Source organism: Anabrus simplex, chromosome 5 (genome assembly GCF_040414725.1).
Source record: "Anabrus simplex isolate iqAnaSimp1 chromosome 5, ASM4041472v1, whole genome shotgun sequence".
NCBI classification, from domain to species: Eukaryota; Metazoa; Arthropoda; class Insecta; order Orthoptera; family Tettigoniidae; genus Anabrus; species Anabrus simplex.
This window is the reverse complement of record NC_090269.1, coordinates 187,104,226-187,126,500: the sequence shown is the minus strand read 5'-3', so window position 1 is coordinate 187,126,500 and position 22,275 is coordinate 187,104,226. Positions and strand designations below refer to the sequence as shown.

General features: G+C 41.1%; 1 protein-coding gene across 2 annotated transcripts in view; it reads right to left on the bottom strand.

Moving 5' to 3' along the window:
• Nucleotides 1–22,275, bottom strand: part of Pdk (pyruvate dehydrogenase kinase) — a 465,625-nt gene that overhangs the window by 195,235 nt on the left and 248,115 nt on the right. The gene's annotated exons all lie outside the window — the stretch shown is intronic.

The following is a 22,275-nucleotide window of genomic DNA, read 5'->3' as shown; positions in this document are numbered from 1 at the left end:
CTGCCACGTCGGTTTGCCTATGTCGTACCGGTGCCTAAGTTCGGCTGTGCGCCTACCCAGAGCAGGAAACAGCTAGCATCTTCTTTTCTTTAATCTTCTACTTTACTTTAATGCATTTGGTTTATTGTGGAGGACTGGGATATGCGGATATAAATAACAGAGTTCATATAAAAGACAGAAACAGAAGATGAAATAGGTTTAATACTACAGCGAACATTATTATAAAAGTAAACCAGATAAAAACTTATGGCAAAACAAACCAGTGTTAACAATTTACGTTTTGCTTTGGAACTAGTCAAATAATCTGTTTTCATTTGAGAGTAATTATTGAGAAGAATATCTTATGCAAATTAAATAATCATTCTCACATTGTCTGTATTACCGTTACCAGAGATCTTCAACGACGTGGTTCATAGTAATACCATCTGCTAACTAAGTAAGCACAAAGCCTCCTTTCTTCTTCTTCATTTCGAACCACCCATCTTTGGGGTACGTCAGATCAATCACTTCTTAGATGATTCTTGTACTTGACTATTTGTTACTAGACTCACATTGTCCTGATAGTCGACTCATTTGTACTTATTTGAAATGAGATGTAACCGCGAAAAGACCAGTCCTGATTATTATCAATAAAATTGCAGTCAATTCTAAGGAATCCTCTGTCAAAATATTAAATTATTAAAACCATATTCTTCAGTAGAAATATTGCCATATCTGGCTGAATGCAACCCTACGATACTTGTATATCGTACTAGCCTATGTACCCGTTCTTCTCACGGAAACTGGTAGTCGATTTCACGATTCCTTCATGAATTTATACAAAGTTAGATACATGCCTGTATTCAAACAATTATTACTGCATGTTAAACTGATATTCTTCAACGACAGCACGTGGCAGTAACGTGAAGTACGATAAAGCTGAACAAAGTGGAGACAGAATGGGGTAGATCACAGAGTTTATTGAAGGGTACAGTACCTCGTCCTAAGTTGAGCGTAATTCTTCCTACTTCTCGGTTGCATATTGTTGTTCATCTGAAACCGAGAGTTGCACTGTGGCTGCGGACTCATGAAACCAATCGATAACCTTTCTTATTATCTGTACTATCGAAAAGCGTAAAATGGCTCTTTAGTTAAACCCTTTAACCCACCTTGAAATGACATGAGACCCTGTAAAACAGCCCGTTAATGATATATACCTTGTTATCCTCCTATTGAAAAGTGTTTAGAAATAGGTCTTATAGCGACGATGGGATAGGAAAGGCCTAGGAATGGGAAGGAAGCGGCCGTGGTCTTCACTAAGGTACATCCCCAGCATTTGCCTGGTGTGAAAATGGGAAACCATTGAAAACCATCTTCAGTGCTGCCGACAGTGGGGTTCGAACCCACTAGCTCCCGGATGCAAGCTCACAGCTACGCGCCCTTAACCGCACGGCACGAGGAGATGAATAGTATTAATTTTCAGAAATGGTTTGAATACACGTTAATGAATAACCTGTCTGAAAATTGTACGATAATAATGGACAACGCCCCCTACCATTCCGTAATTCAGGAAAAAGCTCCGACAATGGCAGCAAAGAAGTCGATTCTTGCTGAGTGGTTAAGGTGGCACAAAATTCCTGTGCGGGACGACATGAAGAAAGGTGAACTGTTGCTGCTTGTGAAAGAAAATAAGCCACAATTTCCAGTATGTAAGTCGTGGACGAAATTGCAAGACGTCATGGACATAAAGTTATTCCACTTCCACCTTATCATTGCCATTTCAATGCAATAGAGAAAATTTGGGCTCATATTACGGGTTATGTTGCAACCAAAAATAATAATCGGTTTGCTGTACCCGAGGTGGAAAACCTGTTAGCCGAAGCTGTGGAGAATGTCAGTGCCGATGACTGGAGGAAAGTTGTGCGCAGTACACAATACGTGAGGCATGGGAAAATGAATATGTAGTGGAGAACTCCGTCGCAAATTTCATAATATCTTTGGGAGCTGGTGAAAGTGAAAGTGATTCATTTTTGGAGGGTACCAGTGACTCCTAGATCAGTGGAGTGTTCCCTTTGTAGGCCATAACCTCCTTCCTCTGCCAGCCATTAGCGGTGAATGATGTGTTATTTCCTCATTCTCTTTTATTCTTAATATAATATATTCTCTTACTAGTCTCCGATGTTAGTGAGTGTAGTTTTTGTGAATTTGTTTTCAGTCCATATTCCTTAGTTTTTCTGAGTACGGTATTACATTTTACAAGGACTGATTACCGTTGTCGTACTGCAGAAGCTGGCAACAGAGGAAAGGCGATGCTCATTTGTTTTGCGAAACTTCAATTTAGAAGTAAGGCCGTACGGAGTATATATACCATATTATACAAATAAAATCTAACATGATATCATTAGCTATTTCATCATTTAAGAAAAGGCTAGGAAAACAACAGATAGGGAATCTGCCACCTGGGCGACTGCTATAAATGCAGATCAGTACTGATTGATTTGGCAAAATTCTGTTTTTGTTTACTGAATGCAGTATTATGTTCTCTGGTTAAGAGGTCCTTGGACATAGTTTGGGAAACGCTGGCCATACGAGATGGAACGAGTACTCGAATGCATCGTTAGAAAGAAAAATCACGATAAAAAATCGTCAGCCTCGTATCGGTAGATTTACTAACACGTAAAAGAACTCCTACAGGACAAACTTCCGGCATATCGACGTCTCCGAAAACCGTAAAAAAAAGTAGTTAGTGGGACGTAAAGCAAAATAACATACTTTTTTTTTTTTCTTTTACAAGAGAATAGACCACTAAGGATCACGCTAAAACTTAATTTCTTTCTCTTCGTGCGGAGTTTTCTCCGTGTCCAATACTCCCTCATGCGATCGTTGGCTTGCTTCCGTTGTTCATTTGTCCAGGCTCTTCCGGTCTTCTTAGTTCTTCCTGCGGCTTGAAGTCCTTCCAAATTCTTCAGTGTGTTCCTAAATGTATTCCTTTCTAACAGCTGGAATTTCGAGATGCTTAACCTTTCCATATCCTTCTTCGTTTCCTTAATCCATGCTGTAGTGGCCTTTTCTCCAGAAGTAATCACATATCTCTTTACTAAGTCTGTTTGCGTTCATTCTCTACAGATGTCCAAGAAACGCCCTTTTCTTCATCGTCTCTGAGATTCTTTACACCTTCTGGTAAACTTCTTTGTTGTTCCGATGTTTCCATCCGCTTTCAGTTTGGACAGCTCCCATAATTTTTTCTGAGGATTCTTCTTTCCAGGACCTCTAGCTTCTCCAGCTTGTAGTTCATGGAGAGGCATTCACTGTTATACAGGCATTCTGTTTTGACCACGGTGTTGTAATGTTTTAATTTGGAATTCCAGGAAAAGTACTTCGTATTGTAGATGTTTCTTGTCAAGCCGAATGCTCTCTCCATTTTGGAGATCCGATCCGATCTTCCACAGCAGCTTCTTCTAGTCCATTTTCCTGTATGGTCTCACCAAGGTACTTGAACTTTTTGACCCTTTCTATCCGTCCTATCTCTGTTTCCAGGAATTTTGGTCCATCTCTGATGTTCGTCATGAATTTGGTCTATTCCTCTGAGATCCTCAGTCCTGTTTGGCTGGCGATTCTTTCCAAGAGGTCAATCCGGATGGTTGCAACCTCTGGACTTTCTGATAGTATAGCGAAGTCGTCAGCAAAAGCCAAGCAGTTGACTTTAATCCCTCCTGATTTTCTCCCTAGACAGATCGGGATCATCCCCTGATGTTCGAGTTCTGAGTTCCATATTCTCACTATCTTTTCTACAACACAGTTAAACAGGAGCAGGGGTAGTCCATCGCCTTGCCACACGCCTGTCTTGATTTCCAATGATGGCGAGAGATGCCTGAAGAATTTTACCTTGGAGGTTGTGCCTGGTATGGTCTCTCTGTCCACCGAATCGAAGACTGTTTTTAAGTCTATAAACAACACCACTCAACATTATGTGGCAGAGTATTGACTTCAAGTTGAATATTTGTTCGATACAGGAACGGCCTTTCCTAAACCCTGCTTTGTATTCCCCTAGTTGTTGGTCCAGATTCGCCTCTATTCTATTAAGAAGCAGTTTTGAGAGGATTTTATAGGCGATCGGGAGGAGGAACACGCCCCTGTAGTTGTTGACATTCTGTTTGTCTCCTTTCTTATGCAGCGGATGGATAAGTGTTGTTTTCCGTTCTTCTGGAAATGTCTCCTTCTCTCAGATTTCCTTGATGACTTGGTGAAGATCATCTAAAATTTCCGGTTCTGCCCCTTTCAACATTTCTGCCTTTATCGAGTCCTCTCCACTGCCCTGTTGTTTTTGAGGTTTTCAAGGGCGTCCTTGACTTCTTCCTTTGTTTTTGGTTCGTCATCTTCTGAGTTCCATGGTATGTCTGAAAATTCTAGTTTGAAGGTTGGGGAAGGACAATTCAAGAGAGAGTGGAAGTATCTGGTAATACCTCATAGTTTTCTTGTTTGTTTAATCCGATTTTACCCCGCTCGTTCCTGAAGCTCAAACTTGGCGCTTGGTATCCTTTGAGTTTGCTCTCCAAAGTCTGATAAAAGGCTCTGGGATTGTTCTTGACAAAGTAGGTCTGGATCTCTTCCAGTTGAGCTCTTTCAAATGATCGTTTAGTCCTTCAAAATATCCTGCATGTTCCTTTCCTCTGTTGCCTGAATTGTTCCATGTATTCCTTTTCTCTGGAGCATTCCCATTTTCTCCATTTCTCAGACCTCTGCCTGAGAGCTTCCTCGCACTCTCATTCCACCATATTTCTCTTTTCCTCCTAGCCTGTCTGAGTGTTTTCTTCGAGGCTTCATTAATTCGCGTGCATAGTTTTTGCCAGTTACTCTTTCTGCTGGTCCGGATTTCGTCCCTGAAGTTTCTAATGTCTTCAAAATAACATTATTATTATTATTATTATTTATTATTATTATTATTATTGTCCCGGGAGGTACACCTCAACGCCGCGCATTCTAAACTAGCGCCTAAACGAACTCCTCTATTGGTAAAACAGTAAAACTGAAACTACACCAACTTGGAACTTTAATCAGAAGATGTCACCACTAAAATATTGAGTAATTTTGTTATTGCGAAGTTTCCTAAACTGACTGAATTTCTCCTAGTTTTGTTTGCTATACATCAAGAAGTTTGCACATTTCTCCACAGATGACACTACCAAGAAACTATGATCATTCACCCTGGTGCAAAGTGCAAGAACTTATAATTTAAAGAAGTTTTGTATTTCTAGGTTTATTTTAAACTGATTGATGTTCATTTATTTTTGGGTTGGCAATATTTCCTTTTCCTTTCCTCCAGTTTTGAATCTGGCCAATGAAAATTTATGTAATTAATTTTCAACTATCACAGGCTTCTTGTTCGATTCTGAGTGTAATTTTTAAATTGACCAATTAAATTGAGAGGGTATGGCTGGTTTAGTCTTGAATGATCTCGAACCTTCCCTGAGGGTTTATAAACTGCGGCTTTTCACGTTTCTTGGCCAATTGATCGACGTCTATCTGAGTGTATGTGTTAAGCAGGAGGCGGGCGGCCTCTTTCGACGGCAGCTAGAACATCTTCAAGGTAATGGCCACATAACTTTATTCCTTCTTGCTACCTCCGCAGTTTAATCCGAGGGAAAGGTCCGAATCTTTAACTATGTAACCTACTTTTCTAAAATGTAAATCATCTTCCGGCTAATGTAAAAATTTCATAAAATCTTTAACTGTAAATCGGGGATAGAGAGTGATGTACCCTCTCGAGCTCCCCTTTATCTTGGTTTGAGGTGACTTCGTTTTGTGACGGTTTTCTGCCTGTAATGTGTTAAAGTAATTTCTATACGAGTCTCCTCAGTAGTTTGGGAATAGCCCCTGTTTCATCGGCTTAGAGTACCTTAGGTATTTTTACTGTTCATATTTAGGAGTGCAAGTATACGCCTCCATTTATTTTGTGTTCGGACCATTAATTTAACCTGTTATTCTTATTCCACGAAGGCCCAGTAGGTTGGGTATTTTAATATCCCAGCAAAAATAAGTTCCATTTGTAAATGGTGGTTTGAGACACCAGAGATTGATGTAATGTTGCCTTGAGTAGGCAGTATGGAACCGCGAGCCTGTTAGCTCTTTTCCAACTTTTGTAATTGTAAAGAGTGCCTCTAGAAGGCTAAAAATTGTATTTCGGAAGCAAGTGCTCCATGAATTAGGGGATTTCTGCCCTTGAATAAATTTGTGCTCCTTGTAAATTTGAGCTGGGAGCTCAGAAATTGTGAAGCGAGGGGCTTGAAGCCCAAGATTTGTGAAAATCACTAAAATTTGGATCTGCCTTGTCTTGTTTCTAGTGTGTCATTGTACCTGATATATTATTGTGTTCACTCAGTTAAAGATTGTTTGAAGTTCTAAAAGAAAAATATAACCTTTTACAATTTGAATTCAATTCTTGATACTGTAGATAGACCCATTCACCCCGGCACCTTCTTTAACCTTTCTGCTCCACGGGTAACCCCGTAACAATTATTATTACTACTTTTTACTGCGAAACAAATTGCCACAATTTACTAGAACGTTAATAATGTTGTGAGTAAAGGAATGTACGACCGTGGGGCGGCAGCGTTACATCTTCCGAGAATGTTACTGCGTTAATGCGACCAACAAAGGAGGGGACAGACGATCTGATAAGTGTGCCTTTATTACAGTGTGTTCTTGAACTGTGTGTGCAGTTAAGGCCGTTTAATAAACGGACTCTGGATAATGACTGGAAGAAGCAAGGACAAACCTGTGCGAGACAAACGAGGAAACTTTTGCATTCGCGCGGAACATTATCTCTGTCTATCATACACACCAATTCCCATCCCTGAAGCATGGCAGCGGCCTGTGCTCTGGCACAGCAAATACGGCGAATTCGACAATTTGAATCGCGCGCTCGAAAGTAACAACGTAACCTCATTTTCTCGAAATGAAACAAAAACTTCCGCTAATCCGATTGCGCCATCGTTCTTTACATAACACGAAGAGCATCCCTGGTTTCTGTTGTCGGTATAATTTAGATACACCCTGATATATATATATTCAATGTGCACAGGAAGCGATAAATATCCAGTGTCAATCTATTAATGGAGCAAAGCAGCGAAAGAAAATGTGACACAAGACGGACGAAAAGGTGCACCTTGGTCCCTTAAGAGTGAACGCGCTGCCCACACGGTTTGTTCTATTAAAAACTGGACCTACCAAATGCACTCTGAATTCGATTTCCGAGAAAAAAAAAAAAAGGTTATACCAATTTTTTTCCTGGTCTAAAAGTTTTCCAGGAACGGTGCATTTCTGTGTTTTGGTGCATGTTTTATCCGATGAAAAACAGGTAAACTGTTTGTCTTCCAAACAAAAGGAGCATACATACAAGGTTCAGAGTTCAATGTCCTATACCAATTCTCATATGCGTATTCTTCCAAGAAACTCAGTAGATTCACGTATACACTCATGTTCTTAAAAACCAGAACACCTTTAACGACTAGAGATATAAAGTTCATATTCACTGGACATGTGTATTAGTATGTTGTGAAGAAATGATTAGCATTTAAACCGTGTCAGCCCTCAGGTTCCAGGTCCATACCGATGTCTCGGCGCACCAACACCGACTGATAAAATGTACCTGCGGCTCTCGTTGTCGCTATAAACCGAAGGTAATGGATCAGTGTGACTTGAGCAGACGTGCATGATGCCTCGCAGACGTATGCGAGAACCGTACCGTCAAATCAGTGAGTTTGAAAGAGGGCGCATTATTGGCATGAGATAACGTGATGCATACATCCGGGAAATTGTTGCTCGTGTGGGACGAAGTGTAACGGCAGTGCAACGGGTGTGGACAGAATGGTTCACAGAAGGCCGTATAACACGACGAGGTGGGTCTGGCCGCACCACCCAGACCACCCCCCGAGAAGATCGACACCTCATCCGAATGGCATCGTAGGACAGATCTGCGTCCTCCTTGATTCTGGCGCAACAGTGGAACAGTGTAACACATCGTACACTATCAGGAGTGACAGTCCGTCGCCGTTTATTACGGTCTGGGTTACCGGCGCGTCGTCCACTTCTCCGCCTACCTTTGACTAATATGCATAAACATGCTAGACTGCAATGGTGTACGTAACGACGACAGGAATGGCAGCAGATTTTTCGGACGAATTCAGGTTCTGTTTGTTTGGAAATTATGGCCGCATTTTGGTTCGCCGCATCACACTGGCTGCATTCGCACAAGACATACGGCGCCAATTCAAGGCTTTATAGTGTCGGGTGCTATTGAGTGCAACCACAAATCACAGTTGGTGCGTGTCCAGGGCAATGTGACAAGTTTGACCTACGTGAATGACATTCTGCGATCCTTTCTGCACGACACCCCGGACGCCATATTTCAGCATGACATTGCGCGACCACATGTTGCTGCACGAACATGTGCCTTCTTGTTGTCACAGGATGTCAGACTGTTGCCCTGGCCCTTCCGATCACCAGACTTGTCGTCAAGTGAAAATATATGGGACATGGTGAAACGACGGGTGCGGCGCTGAGACCCATTGCCAGCCACCAAAGCTAAACTGTGGAACCAGGTGAATGCAGCATGGATTGCACCCCAGGAGGCCATTCGCACCTTATATGCGTCGATGCCATCATGCATGGAACAAGTTATCAATGCCCACGGAGGATCAAGTGCCTACCAGTTAACAGGACACATGTTGAACCTAGGTGACTGAAATGCTAATCGTTTCTGCAGAACATACTAATGAACATGTCCTGTGAATATGAACTTCCTATCTTTAGTCTTTCAATGTGTTCTTTTTTATGAACATGAGTGTATGTAGGTTCACTGTGCGCGGGATAGCGTACATTAAATCTAGTTTCGATCGCTCTAAAATATGACCCTCACATAAATGTTTAATTGAACCTTTTTTGTTCATATAATACCGTGAGAATACAATACAGACGTCTTTTAGTTACTTCATAGGTTTGATCATGCGCAACGATTACACACACGCGCGCACACGTGTACGTTGTTACTCCTGTCCTGTTTAGCATCAGTTCCAGACGCGGTCGGGATTTTTTCTATTTGGCTACCAGGCTGTGCCCGTTCAGCTAAGACTACTGTATATGTTACAAAATTAAAATACAAGAGCATCAAAACCTTATAGTATTATAAGAGTAATTGAGTCCTTCCTTTTAAGGTAAACCTGAAATCAAACACAAGACAAAATAAAATAAACATACTAAAAGGTGACAAACTGATAACTCTAGGTCTTGTAGAAACACACATAAAAGTTTATATGTTTGCTTCTTTAATCTGGACAGTAGAGATGTAGGTCTTGTTGATAATGAATAATTCAGTGAGACGAGTTTCTTGAGTAGTTCATTGGACTGGTCAAAATGGTGGATGCAGTTGAAAATAATATTATTCATATCCCCTTCAACGGTCTGACAGTAGGTACAAAGAGGTGACTGTAGAACTCGTATGTGGTGAAGACGATATGGGAATCGTACATGATCGAATTTGAGACGAGCTATAGCAACTATAAACTTTTTGGAACAGGAATGTTTCTTATATCAATGAGCAGAAGGAACCACAGAATGCACTTGGTAGTTGAGGTGTCCTCGTGATCCTAATGAGATCTGGCCACCAAGCAGAAACAATCTTCTCTTGAGGAGAGGTATATAATCAGCTGAGGGAACTGTATTGTATTCCAGTCGACCGCTAATTGAGGCTGATTTAGCCACTTACCTGCACGCTAGTTACCAGGAAGACCTGTGTGAGCCTTTATCCAAGCCAGTGTCACTGATTATTCAGCAAGTTATGGGCGACGGTTTGTTTCTGTGGTTTCAGTACCTTAGAGAGCAAAAGTGCCGTTTGAGGATCAGAGCCCCATCCTATGCCATTAATCGTTTGCAGGATATGCATACAAAATTCATATTTCCGGGCAGCGTGGTTAACAAGATTAGAGCACGACAGTTTATGATCAATTAGGAGACCTGGATATCTGACAACTTTCTGATAAGGGAAAATAAACGTATCAAGTGCTATCGACTATAAATCCGGAACTTTGCGTCGAGATTAGATGGAGATTGCAAATTTACCTGGTGAAATGCTGAGACCACGTCCGTTAAGCTATACTTGAAAGGTTTTCATTGCATCCATCAGTTCTGGATATTGTTCAACAGTCCTTCACTTGGTATAGAAACATGCGTCATCTAATAGCGGAGAGTGCGCACTGCAGGGTGGAATATCCCCGAGAGATCTGCTGTATATGTTAAATAATACGAGAGATGCCAAAACAGACTTGGGGCAAGCCAGTGGAGGTCGGTCGGGATTCGACGCGCAGGCCTCAACACGCTCTCTCAGCACCCAAGCAGCGTATTGTGCGGAAGTGCTTACAGCAACACTGCGAGATAACGCGAGCGATAGCTTCAGGATGCATGATGCAGGCCGTAGCTTAAGGTACTCGTCCATGATGCACCAAAACTTGCGTGTCACTGGAGTGTTCTGCACGAAAAATGACACGCATTGTTTACACACAGCACACACATTTCCCCCTTTTTTTTTTCTTGTTGCACAATTCGAATATTTGCGCGCCCAAAGAAATGTTGCACGGAATGTTTACATCAAGCTACTTAAGTGGTGCAAGTTTTCGCGCATGCAAGTTTCTTAGTCAGTTGTTTGAATGGATGAAAATGGTAATGGTAGCAAGCATGTCTTCTGACAAGGTGTTATCGGGAGCTTGTTTATCGCTGATTTTATTACGGCGATGGCATGTTGAACTCTTTTCCAATTTCATTCAAAGCACTCTGCCATTTTCATTTATTTCTACAGTCCGCTGCTTCAACCTTCCATAAACATTCTTGTGTTTCAGTTAAATCATTCAGCTTTCTCATCATCTCCATTGTCCATTTCGTCGTGCTCTGAGACATTTTAACCTATAAATGAAGTTACGTAAATTAAACAATTATAATATTAGTAATATTTATGTTGATGCATGTCATATTTCATTTGCAATAAATAATAATCCAGGAGCGTACTAACCGTAATTTATTAATATATTTCAGAGTATGGACCTCTCAAACGTCAATATAATGCCACAGCAGACGATCACGTAAGAAAGTACCTACTTTTATTAATTTCGTGATTCTCCCATTGTTTTCGTTTATGCATTACTGAAGTTAGAGAGGATTTTTAGTTTGAATTAGCCTAATCAATTTGTTTATATATGCGTCGATGTTCGACTCCTTGGCTGAATGGTCAGCGTTGAGTCCTTCGATCCAGAGAGTTCCGGGTTCGATTCCCGGCGAGGTCGGGGATTTCCATCACGTCTGATTAATTCTTCTGACTCGGGGACTGGGTGTTTGTGTTTGTCCCAACATTCTCTTCTTCATATTCAAACACACCAAATCACCCGTCACCACAGAAACACATATATGGTCGGCGTCAGGAAGGGCATCAAGCCAAATCCACATGTGCGACACAGTTCGCACCCGCGATCCCACAAGTGTGGGGAAAGCGGTAAAAGAATAAGAATTTCTAGGGGTGAAAATAAATCTTGTGCACACATATTCCAATTATGTACTTCCTTCATTAACCAGACTGAGTGGCTCAGACGGAAGAATGCTGGATTCTAAGCCCAACTTGGCAGGTTCGATTCCGGCTCAGTTCGGTAATGTTTGAAGATGCTAAAATACGTCAGCTTCATGTCGGCAGATTTACGGGCAAAAGAACTCATGTGGAACAAAATTCCGGAATCTCTGCGTTCCCGAAAACTGCAAAAAGATTAGCGGGACGTAAAACCGATAACATTATTATTACTTCTTTCGTTTAAATTATGCCATTACGATAGGCAACATTTGACTTCCGAATGATCTTTCAAGGAAATATTTTTCACCAACCAGGGGAGCTCATTATGTCCAAACGGCGCCAGCGTACAGCTAGATGTTTTACAAGTGAGGCTTGAACCAGCTTTCCGGGCGGTGACAAAGGGATTATTAGACATCTTTTTCTTTTTGCCGACGTGTTTTTCTTCGCGAAATATAAAGAATTTCTAGAGTATATTCATTTCACATGTCAAAAATTATCATGTCTACTAAAAATACGAGGCATGACAGTATCAATCTAAAAAGGGAATTATTATTATTATTATTATTATTATTATTATTATTATTATTATTATTATTATTATTATTATTGTTACGGGATTACCAGTGGAACAGCAGAGGTGAAAGAAGGTGCGGGCTGGAATGGGTCTAACTACAAAACCGAGAAATGAATTAAAATTTCATTAAAGGTTATATTTTCAAAACAGCCAGACTTAACAGATTTGATATAAAATTTGAACATACAACAAATAACAACAAGTTAACAAATCAGGAACAAGACCAGGAAATCCAAGATATAAAGATATTTTAACGATCTGGGCTTCGAGCCCCACCTTTTACAATTCCTGAGCTCTCAGCTCACAACCACATATTACCAAAGGGCAGAAAACTCCTAATTACCTGGAGCATTTGCTCCCACCTAGTAATGTCAAGCCTCCTAGAGGCACCTTTCAAAACACCGGAAAGAGCTGACCCGCTCTTAATCTTTCAAGCCTATTAAAGGCGATACTATACTTTACAATCACTTGCCATCAAGGCACAACTTACAAGAATTAAACAGGGGTATCTCGTACCCAGCCTACAGGGCATAAAAGAAAAGAACAGAATAATTAAATGGCCCAAAATACCAAGATGAATGGAGGCGTTGCTTGCACTCCTGCATGAAACCTTATAAAACCTAAGGGGCACTAAGCCGATGACACAGGGGCTATTCCCGAACTAGGGAGGTGACTCGTGTAAGAAACTCTTTAACACATTAAGAAAAGAAGAAAATCGGTGATGAAAACGTAGTCACCTCAAATCAAAAATGAAGGGGAGCTCGAGAGGGTAAAGCACTCTCTATCCCCGATTTACAGTTAAAGTAATAAGGAAATTTTACATAAGCCGGCACTAAGTTACATTTTTAGACAGGTAGGTTACATTGAAAAGGTTTCGGACCTTCTCCGAGGGTTAAACTGCTGAGCTAGCAAGAAATAAAGATGTTAAAAGGCCATTACCTTTGTTGAAGAGCTGCTGCCCGAAGGAAGAGGCGCTACCCGCCCCCTGCTATACTTCCATACACTAAGCTAGATGTTTTTGAAGTGGCCAAGAGCCGCGAAAATCAGAAGTTTTATACCCTCGTGGAAGATTCGAGACCTTTCATGAATAATTAAGACACATCCACAGGCGTTTATTGGCTGACTAAAATTTACACATCAAAATTGGAGAAGAAAGACACGATTGGCTGAAAATTAATGATATAAATTATTGATTGGCTAACTTCAAAACTGGCGGAAAGAAAATATTTATATTGCCAACCCACAAATGAAAGAACGAAATTTAGTAAAGAACAAACTTATGAATACAAAATTTCTTCAAATAAAGTTCTACCACTTCGCACCAGGGTGCATGGTCATAGTTTTGTGGAGACATCTATCAGAGAATGTCCACACTTCTTGATAATTAGTCAACAAAAACAGTTCGAAATTAACACAGTGACATCTTCTGAGAACCTGTTTAGTTAATTAAGTTTTTAAAGTTCAGAGTTTCTCCTGTAGAGGAGTACTTTGAGGCGGATAATTTAAATTTGTGGCGTAGAGGTGTACCAACCGGTACAATTATTATTATTATTATTGTACCGGGCGGTACACCTCCACGCCGCTTATTTAAAATTTGCGCCAATTGAAACTCCTCTGCTGGAGGAAGTCTGAACTTTATCTACGGTATTAATTTTCAAGTTTCTCAGAAGATGTCACTACTGGGAAATGTTGTAGTTTCTGAACTGGGTCGTTTTCGACGCATTTTGTTTCCCTATTGTAAGAAGTGTGAACTTTCTCTTCTAGAGGACACTACTGAAGATCAACAATAGTGCACCCTAGTGCGAAGTGAAAGAACTGTTTCTGGAGAAATTTTTATTTCAAAAGTTTGTTTCTTGTTAAATTTCTTTCTGTTATTGTTTAAGTGGGCTGTATACCCCTTTCTTTCCCCTTGTTTTGTATTTAGCCAATCCCGAATTTTAAAAATTAATTTCTAACCAATCAGGTGTATCTTCTCCAAAGGGGATATGTTGCTTTACCCTAGCCAATAAAGTGATTGTGGGCGGGTGTTTTCTTCCCTGAAACGCCTCGAACTTTCCGCGAGAGTATATAAACTGCTGATTTTGGGGTCTCTGGGCCACTTCTGTTCCATCTTTCAGTGTGTAAAGTACTTAGCAGGGGGCGGGAAGCGCCTCTTTCTTCGGGCAGCAGTTCAACACTAAGGTAATGGCCGTATAATAACTTCTTTTCTTGCTAGCTCAGCAGTTTAGCTCTCGGGGCGGGTCCGAAGCGTTTCCACCATGTAAAGATACCTTGTATTTATTCTATCCTTTAAGCTACATATTGGGATAGAGAGTGCTTAACCCTCTCGATCTCCCACTCATATTGTTCTGAGGTGAACTTATTTTTCTCAACCGATTCCGTAACAGGAATGTAAATTGTTTCTTTCTTAAGTCACCTCTTTAGTATGGGATTAGCCCTTGCATTAGTGGCCTAGAGCCAGATTTGGTTTTTAAACAAATGCATTAGGAGTGCAGTTCGCCTCCTCTCAAATTGGTATTTTAGAGGCCATGTAATTAATCTTTTCTCATTTAATAGGCCTCAGTAGGTTGGGTATCTTACCCCTGTGTTTATGTCCTTAGAGGACAGCTTGAAAATCAAGTTTGGGGTGGTCTTTTATAGGCCAGAACATTGAGAGCGTATTGCTCTTTTGAAATTTGATTTCTGTGTACCTCGAGCAGGCTTTACTGTGTAATTTTGGAGCAAGTGCTCCTGGGCATGATTGGGGTCTTCTGCCCCTTTGTTGGATTCCTGTATATTGTAAAATTGGGCTAATTGTTCAAGTATTGTGGGTTTGGCTCTCGGAGCCCATCCGGTAACTCTGTAATTGTACATTCTCGAATAGTGGCCTTGCTACTCTGTACCTGCCATGCTTGTTATTTTTTGATTTTATAAAGAAAATATAACCTTGTTAAATTTTACATGAACTCTAATTTCGTAGCTTGAGACCCGTTCACACCCGCACCTTCTTTCACCTCTAACTACCACGGAATACTCCGTTCCAAGTGCTTAGCCACAAACAGTTTGATTTTCCATGTAAATTTAAAAATACGAATTTTGACATTTACAGAACCGAGAATTTCTAATGGAGATGAATTAGCCGAAAAATATTGAACAGGAGATGAACCATAGTCAGGTAGTTTACAAACAGATTTCAATTTTGAATACCATTGGTCCGAAATAATTGAACAAACACTGCCTGAATCTAATAGAGCGGTTATAGGCTCGTTATTTAACTCAATCTTAAGAAAAGGAACAGGTGCGGGGGAATCCGCCGCAATCCTAAGACACTCTTTGGGGCATTCAAAAGATGGATTTGCAGATTGAACGTTCCCTGAAGTTTCGATCTGTTTACCAGGGGCTGAACCTCGGAAAGATGGATTAGTCGACTCAGCCGAAGCCGCTAGTCACTTATTATTAGTGACATTGGTGGAAGTTGCACCAGAAGTTGAGCAGGAGGGGGTGCTATTTGAATTTGGGCAATTTTTGCCGATATGTGAGAAAGCCCCACATTTAAAACAGCCTTGTGATGAACCAGCTCCATTATTTGCCCTACTAGATTTGATCAATGGACACTTGTTCCGAAGATGGTCAGGCGACCCGCAAGCGTAACATTTACGGGGTGTGACTGATCGGCGAGGTGGAGGCCAAGTATTACTAAAAGAAGGCGGGGGTTCTTTCGCGACACGCAAAGAATCGGGGTATCTAACTCCTTCCGCTGAGACGGCCAATGCTTCAAGTTCAGTGAAGGTTTGCGGGCACGCCGCGAAACACAAATATGACCTATAAGATGGTGAAATTCCTTCTACAATAGCCTGTACAATCTGATCTTCAGGAAAATGAAGAGCAAACACCCTAGTATAAAAATGTCTTGTATGAAATCAGCCAGATTTTCATCCAATCTCTGTACTCGATAATAGTACTTCTGAATCAGAGATGACCTCGCGCGGGCAGGAATAAAATTTGCAAGCAAGTGTGCATGAAAATCTTCAATAGATGACTGTTCAGCTATGGCTCTTACTATTTTGTCAGAGAGAATACCAATTGCATAAGGATAGATGATTTGCAAAATTTGACATGGAGAAAGAGAAAAAACCAGGGCATGATCCTGAAATTCAACTAAAAACCTTAAGAAGGAAATAACTTCACTGGTGGTGTTGACAGAAAACTTCGAGATACCTCTGAGCAACATTGCCAATGGATGAGGCAAACTGCTGAACCCAGGTGACATAGTCGGTAAAGGTTTAAGTGGCAAAGAAGTTAATTCAGAACGTACATTATTCAATGAGTTACGGCGTTCAGAATCGTTGTCCAATGGGGCAGAGATAGTTTGAGCAGCAACGGTTATCCTATTGACTTCTCCCTTAGGAGGCTCTTCCTCGCTACCTGCATTCATCGTGGTGGGTTGATCGATTTTGGGAGGAACTTACCCAGTTAACAATTGGGTAACCTTACTGTATAATTCAGAAATATTTTCAAGCAACATACTAGCTTCCTTCCTCTGAACGTCATTCATCTTCAGAGACAACAGATCGTTAACTCTATTTGAAAAATGATATAGCCTGGCTTGCACACGCTTAATTTGATTAGGAGAAGGATCATTTTCGTCAAAAAAAACTAACTACAGATGTTAGCCCAGTAGTATTCTCGGTGATCGTGGAAAGAGAGTCGTCAATTTCTTTCTCTCCCAAAGTGGGGATGGAAATGGGCAAATCAAGGGACTCTCTAAGCTTGTTTGTGTCTACCGCAACCGTGCCTCCAGGTTGCACATTTCTAATAGTTAATTCATAGATCAACTCCTCCTTGCGCAAATAGTTAAGATGGAGAACATCGCGAGGGCCGGGCATGATGACAGAACAATTTTGAAAAAAATCAAAAAATTCCAGCAACTGAGAAAATTGTTAGAGTTCGGAACAAAACAATGTTTAGCCGTCAAAAGGGGCTAAATTGAGACCCATTCAACCACGCTCTGCTGCCACTTGGAACGGAGTATTCCGTGGTAGTTAGAGGTAAAAGAAGGTGCGGGTGTGAACGGGTCTCAAGCTACGAAATTAGAGTTCATGTAAAATTTAACAAGGTTATATTTTCTTTATAAAATCAAAAAATAACAAGCATGGCAGGTACAGAGTAGCAAGGCCACTATTCGAGAATGTACAATTACAGAGTTACCGGATGGGCTCCGAGAACCAAACCCACAATACTTGAACAATTAGCCCAATTTTACAATATACAGGAATCCAACAAAGGGGCAGAAGACCCCAATCATGCCCAGAAGCACTTGCTCCGAAATTACACAGTAAAGCCTGCTCGAGGCACACAGAAATCAAATTTCAAAAGAGCAATACGCTCTCAATGTTCTGGCCTATAGAAGACCACCCCAAACTTGATTTTCAAGTTGTCCTCTAAGGACATAAACACAGGGGTAAGATACCCAACCTACTGAGGCCTATTAAATGAGAAAAGATTAATTACATGGCCTCTAAAATACCAATTTGAGAGGAGGCGAACTGCACTCCTAATGCATTTGTTTAAAAACCAAATCTGGCTCTAGGCCACTAATGCAAGGGCTAATCCCATACTAAAGAGGTGACTTAAGAAAGAAACAATTTACATTCCTGTTACGGAATCGGTTGAGAAAAATAAGTTCACCTCAGAACAATATGAGTGGGAGATCGAGAGGGTTAAGCACTCTCTATCCCAATATGTAGCTTAAAGGATAGAATAAATACAAGGTATCTTTACATGGTGGAAACGCTTCGGACCCGCCCCGAGAGCTAAACTGCTGAGCTAGCAAGAAAAGAAGTTATTATACGGCCATTACCTTAGTGTTGAACTGCTGCCCGAAGAAAGAGGCGCTTCCCGCCCCCTGCTAAGTACTTTACACACTGAAAGATGGAACAGAAGTGGCCCAGAGACCCCAAAATCAGCAGTTTATATACTCTCGCGGAAAGTTCGAGGCGTTTCAGGGAAGAAAACACCCGCCCACAATCACTTTATTGGCTAGGGTACAGCAACATATCCCCTTTGGAGAAGATACACCTGATTGGTTAGAAATTAATTTTTAAAATTCGGGATTGGCTAAATACAAAACAAGGGGAAAGAAAGGGGTATACAGCCCACTTAAACAATAACAGAAAGAAATTTAACAAGAAACAAACTTTTGAAATAAAAATTTCTCCAGAAACAGTTCTTTCACTTCGCACTAGGGTGCACTATTGTTGATCTTCAGTAGTGTCCTCTAGAAGAGAAAGTTCACACTTCTTACAATAGGGAAACAAAATGCGTCGAAAACGACCCAGTTCAGAAACTACAACATTTCCCAGTAGTGACATCTTCTGAGAAACTTGAAAATTAATACCGTAGATAAAGTTCAGACTTCCTCCAGCAGAGGAGTTTCAATTGGCGCAAATTTTAAATAAGCGGCGTGGAGGTGTACCGCCCGGTACAATTATTATTATTATTATTATTATTATTATTATTATTATACCCAGGGTACACCTTATCTGTCCCTTGAACTGCGCGCCTTCTAGAAGGCCATCCGTGCTATGAACTTGAACTAATGTAATACAAGATACTTGGACCTTCAACCATTACATGTCTCTACCATCGGCCTATGTGTCCCCTATGGCGGGATTAAGGACAATTCTTAAGGGAATTTCAATATTTGAAGGTGGCAAAACCCAAGTTTGTGAAGATTGTTTTGTTCATGTGTCAAAGTTGTCAACACTCCTACGGCTTCCTTTTTCCTTAGTTATTAACCAATCAGGAATTTTTTGTATATTTCTCTAGCCAATTAAAATTGGGGCTGTGTCTAGGCATCCTGCTTATCTGAAAAGAGTTCTGGAAACTTCCCCTCGAAAATGCTATACAAGCTAGGCCGTATCTTCATCGCTCCCGGCTAGTGAGTGCGGCGTGTTTATTTGGAGGCAGGGGCTGCCTTTCGTCGTTCGGAAGGCCCAACTACTCAAGCTAATGGCAGAAATGTCTTAACATGTGATAGCTCCAGGCATATAACTTGAGAAGGTTTCAACCTCTTCTATTTAATGTAAATTTCTAAAGTCATTGCTTATTGCCGAAAATTTTACATTTAAACCACCAAATATAGAAATTTACATTAAATAGAAGAGGCTGAAACCTTCCCCTCACACCATCCGCAGGATATATCACATGTCTATGAAAATTCTGTCATTACCTTGAGTCACTGGGCCTTCTTTAAGTAGCCCGCGCCCCTTTCTCCCTTAGGACACGCCGCACTAACAATCACTGGAGCAATTCAGACAATACGGCGATAAAGCGCTTTGCTTTTATAGTACTTTTAGGGGAAGCTTCCAGAACTCTTTACTGATAGGCTAGTTTCCTATACACACCCCCGCTTTTAATCGGCTAAATAAGATATATCTAAAAATCTGATAGGTTGATTACAAGCGAGGAGGAACCAGCTGAAGTGTTGACAACTTTGGTACCTAAAAAATCAATCCTAAGTATCACGTTAATAAACATCGAAAACACATATTTCTTTATGAAATAATTAGAGTTTATCCCGCTAGAGGGAGCAAATAAACCGATGGTAGAGACATCTAATAGTTGAAGACCAAGGTATCTTGTAGGACACCAGTTCAAGTTTGTTTACATATATGGCCTTAGAATATGGTTTAACTGGCCGGGGAAGGTATAACCGCCCTTATCTACAGCGAGTAAAGCCAAGAAAGTCGGAAGAAGATTGTCATATTAACGGTTGATTTCTTCATGTCTGGATATTGAGAAGGTCATCCCGATCCATTTCTGGTGAGGAGCAGGGTTTATAGTGCACCATGTCTTCTGGTATAATCTAGATCTAGTTTATTACAACCTGTGACAATAAAGTTCAGTGAATAGTCCTGTACTATCACCAAAGATGAACAATGCACGACAGTGACCTTACTGTCCTTCGAAATAGTCTCCTCCCATAACTGTGCACTGCTGAGATCGGCGATACATGTCCTGGAAACTTTGCAAGATGGCTTCCTTTGGGATGGTGTTCAAAAGCCTCGTCACGTTTCTTTGGATGTCAGGAATATCGTCATATCTATTTCCTTTCAAAGCGAGTTTGATGCGTGACTTTTCGGCTCTGACCTTTATCCGACGATGAGATCCCGGAGAACGCCATTCCATGCTTTGCCGTTTCGTTTCAGGGTTGTACCTGAGACACCAAGTTTCATCCCCAGTGACAATACAGTTCAAGAAATTTAGTGTCGCATCCGCCGTTTCGACAAAATCCTGTGAAGCGTCTAAACGTGCCTGCTTCTAATCGTCAGTCAAGTGATGTGGCACAAGATGAGAACACGTTTTCCTCTTCCCTAACTTCTGGGTAACGATTTGTCGCACGGATTCACGGTTAATCTGCAGTTCATCCGCTATCATGCGCACAGTTAATCGTCGATCGTTCGTGATTAATGTCCTCACCTTCTCAATGTTTTCGTCACTGACGACGGTCGCCGGTCTTCCGCTACGGGGGTTGTCAGAAACACTTTCCCGGCCTCCTCGAAAATGGGCGAACCACTCGTACACACACTTCAAGGACAGTGCTTAATCTTCATAAACACGTACCAGCATCGCATGCGTTTCTTTCGGTGTCTTGCCAAGCTTAAAACAAAACTGTACATTGATCTTTTGGTCGTTCATGTTCCTGTTCGCAGTTCAGAACCAACGCACTAAACATGCACTGTGTCAAAAATATCTTACAAGGCACACACACGATGCTCAAGTGAAGAACGTTGGGAGCAGATAGTCAAAACCTGCTGCTACACAGGTGCAGCGTTGTGTGTCGCCAGTCTTGCCGGATCGACCGTTCTGACTTCATTCACCGAACTTTATTGTCACAGGTTGTACTTGCATCGACCAGTCTCAGGCTTGGACAATATGCAGGTGTCGGAGATATGAGCGAAGTTGGTAACATGCAGTAATCTCTTATGCAGCCAGTACTGTGATGAAAAGCATGGAAGTATGACTTGTAGGGTCGGTTGATGTATATATTTCAGTAGGCTTTGCAGAGTGATATGTAACAACACCTCCTGCCTCAGTGAGAAAAGATACCAAGAAATAATATAATGCTTCATTTGTCTAATCTGTCCGTTTAGTGACATACAGTCTTTCACTGACGGCAGATGGTGGAACTGTTGTCGATCCAATCAACGTTTGTGATGAGGGTTCAACCCAGATACCGTTCTAGGACGATTCTAAACTCCCACGGAATACTGTTTCAATTTTCAAACGTCCGCGGGCTGTCAAGGGAATTAATGTATTAATCTCAGACTTATGGAACACAGACTTTGGGAACAACAAGTCTAATTCCATGACGGTTTGATAAACAACTATGGTCTGGTTTTATAATTGTCGTAATTTGCTCTTAAATTTGCTGTAATTTCATAAGAAAAATAATTCAACTAAATCTGAGCAGCATCCGCAGTTCTTCAACTTATCACAGCTGTCATGGCACTCCCCTTTGCGCTCACCATATTTTGTTCTACATGGCAATGATAATCGATCATTTGTGATGAGTCTTGTTCAGAAACTCTGTTCCTTTTTGTAAGTCAGGGAGGAGTCTAGGCTAAACATAGTATAGACCTCTACTTTTATCCGTGGTGTCCGGAGAAGAAATAATATTTGGAGCGAAGAATTAATAGCCCTCTTGCTGACTGACTACACCCTGCTGTACAGCTGCGATAACAGCTTTCTGTAGTCTGAAGCTCTTCGATATCTACACTCTCATGGAAAAGTTAACAGCTCGGAAAATAAACCAATATTTAACCCGGAGATTGTAAGAGTACACCTTTTTTCACGAGACGCGGACGATCAGCAGCTGTGTTAGCTATGTTGCGTTCTGAAGGTGTCACTACAGCCTGTAACATACCTTACCGAACCTAATGCTCAAAATCTATGATATAGCAGAGATAAATGCAGTGGTAGCGTAATCGTGGACCCAAATTTGAGGTATGAGCGTAGTGGTGGTATATAAAGACAAATTCAAAGATCCCTAACCAAGGCAACCTTAAGATACTTTGAAAGTGAACCCGTACACTTAAACAGAAACGCGAAAACTAAAGACTAGCCTTAGTAACTA